Source organism: Manis javanica, chromosome 9, assembly GCF_040802235.1.
Source record: "Manis javanica isolate MJ-LG chromosome 9, MJ_LKY, whole genome shotgun sequence".
Taxonomy (NCBI): domain Eukaryota; kingdom Metazoa; phylum Chordata; class Mammalia; order Pholidota; family Manidae; genus Manis; species Manis javanica.
The window spans coordinates 1548294-1550951 of record NC_133164.1 but is presented as its reverse complement, the minus strand read 5'-3'; the positions used below and the strand labels follow the sequence as shown (position 1 = coordinate 1550951).

Here is a 2658-nt window from a genome sequence, read left to right as displayed (position 1 = left end):
TAAAGAAGACACCCAGAAACCCAGTGACAGGGAGCCGGCAAGCCAGGCTGGCTAGGAGTGTTCCCTGGCATGTGTGGCCAACCTCAGGTGCGAGCGTGTCCTGATGGGGGCTGTCTGCTCCTCTTCATTTTTCCGTTCTTGTCTCTGCTCTGCCAGCACTGAGATTGGGCAGATACTCTACTCCACCTGTCTGACCTGCCCTGCTATCACAGAGGCGCTCATAAGGTTAGAAAACTAGCACCTTGCTTGAAGGTACTCACTTGTAATGGACAGAGAAATGGCAGAATTTGAAGATCTTTGATTTCAATTGCATATTAAATAATAATATCCTCTCTGGGACCATAGGGCTTTTCAGAGAATATGGTCAGAGTTTATGGAGTTTATTTTTACTCATTACGTTTTTAACAGATAACCCTGTATTTTCTCCTGGCTTTATAACTTGTACAAAATGTATCAAAAATATACAGGAATGAATGAACAAATGTGAAAGCCACAGATGTGCAGAATTAGCCTGTATATTTTCATGCAAAGGACATTTTATGCCAGGACAGACAATAAACACATCCTTTCTGCTCTCCGGGCTATCATTTGAATTGCTTCAGTACCAGAAATTGTGCGCATTAATAGGCTGGTGGATCCAGTGGTTCATGCATTTGTCTGCTTGAGCCATAGACAGTTGTTGGGGGAGGCTTTCTGAGGGGATTGCTTTTGCCAGTTTTGTAAATACTTTGCTTATTTGTAGCAAAGTGCACAGTCTTCCAAGACCCTCTTGTAGGTTAGAAGTAATAGAAGTCATTGATGAGAAGTGTCCAGTTAGGGTTCAGAAGACAACCTGGGACGACACGTCATTGCAGGCATGCCGAGGTGTGTGCAGTGATAGAGCCAGACTTGCCCTATGTCTCACCTGCTCTGAATACTTCCGCAGAGTTGCTCTGGGTGTAGAAAGTCTCAACTTTGGTCCTAAGACGTCTCCCGTGTCTCGTTGGCTTGTGCCTTCACCAAACGTTCTGGTCTTCTTCCTCCTAAGTTCGGGCGGTCCAAACCTCATCAGTCTCTGCAAAAGGAAAAGAAAAAGCAGCGGCGTCCTCAGGCAGCCGCCACTGGCTGGCCGGTTCAAGGAGAAAGGTCTTAAGCGGTATTTGTGGGCCTGGTGGGCTGGCACAGCAACCCGCGAGCCCCCATCCGCGGGGGAACCGAGGGGAGCGTGGGTGCGGGAAAGCTCACCTGCTTCCCCGGTCCGAACACTTGCCCTGGAAGACGCTGAGCAGGCCCGAGGTGCTGCACCACGGTTAGAAAAGAAAGAAAGAGGAGGAGGCTAGGTGCGTGCAAACAAAGCCCAGGTGACGCAGGCGTTCCCACTACCACCATGCTGGGTCGCGGGCAGCCTTGACCCCCACGCACCGCTCCGCAGAGGACAAAAGGCCTGCGTTGTGTTTACACTTCCCATTACTGTATAGGATTAGGTCTGTTGCACACACAGAAGAGGAAGTCATTTTATTTTACACAAATCAGCTACTTAAAGTAAATTGAGATATATAGAATTTACCAATGAAATGAGTGATTTGATGTGAATAAAAGAGGTGGTGTGTTGTAAATCAGCCCTGACAGCCAAATGGGGAAAATTGACAGAGCGCGGTAATCACTCCCAACATCCACTGAAGTTATTGATCCCGAACCTCTATAATCCCCTTCACATAACACAAGCAATTTCATATAATACCTGTAATAAGAGTGCATTCAAACTCAAGTAGCCGTCTGAAGCATTGTATCTAATGGCGAGGCAGGCCTCTGCTGAGCAAGTGCGGCCACGACGACACAGAAAGCCCGATGACTCTGCCTTTCATAGGTAACAGCCTCTGATAAGAGCTAGTTTAGAAGATAAACAGTTCCTAATGCCAAAGAAAATGAGCTATTAATTGCTGGCTTGCTAAATATGTTGTAAAAGACAGAGGGGTGGGTGCACCGTGGAGAGAATGTAACTGGATTTGGGGGTTGATAAACTTCTTAGGTTATCCACACGCCTGCTATCTGATGTTAATTACAACAGAGGGGAGACAGCTGACAGGCGTTTAGCTGCTGGGTCATTACATCCTTCCCAGGTGCTTTCCCACGGACCGTTCCTCCGGTTTTACAAGCTCCTTCTTGCGCTGATGGATTATTCCGCAGCCTTATCAAAGCTCGGCCAGCTCCTCATTAATATATAGAGCAAGCCGCGCTGTTCTATATATCATTGTCTTCCTCTTGGGGAGGGCTAATCTGTCAGCCATTATCAGCCAGTCAGCAGAAGGCAGGCAATCAGACCTGACGGCAAAGAATCATGGGAGATCAGGGAAGGTTAAATGAGGCTGACAGTTGTGATAATGATGATTATACTATAAATTAAGATATGATGATAAAGGAGAATAAAAGACACAATCTGAAGCAATATTTGGTTTAACATGTCTCTCTTTTTCGTTACTGTTAAATGGCCATAACATTTATCACGCCGAACAAGAATGGACGTTTAACTACCACGATAAAATGGGACAGCATCAGATCGAAAAGCCGAGTTGTGATTACAGTGTCAGGCACTTTTCCACTGGCTGAGAAAAAAAACCGGGAGATAGAGCCTATGTTATAATCGCTCATGCATTATTCTGTGGAATGAAAAGAAAATAG

General features: G+C 46.2%; 1 long non-coding RNA gene across 1 annotated transcript; it reads right to left on the bottom strand.

The window, feature by feature from the left end:
- Positions 1-671: 671 nt before the first annotated feature.
- Positions 672-2340, bottom strand: LOC140843481 (uncharacterized). Its single transcript, XR_012121304.1, has 3 exons — positions 1721-2340; positions 1225-1278; positions 672-1054 (listed from the first exon to the last, which is right to left on the bottom strand). It is a non-coding gene; the product is annotated as an uncharacterized lncRNA (long non-coding RNA).
- Positions 2341-2658: the final 318 nt, after the last annotated feature.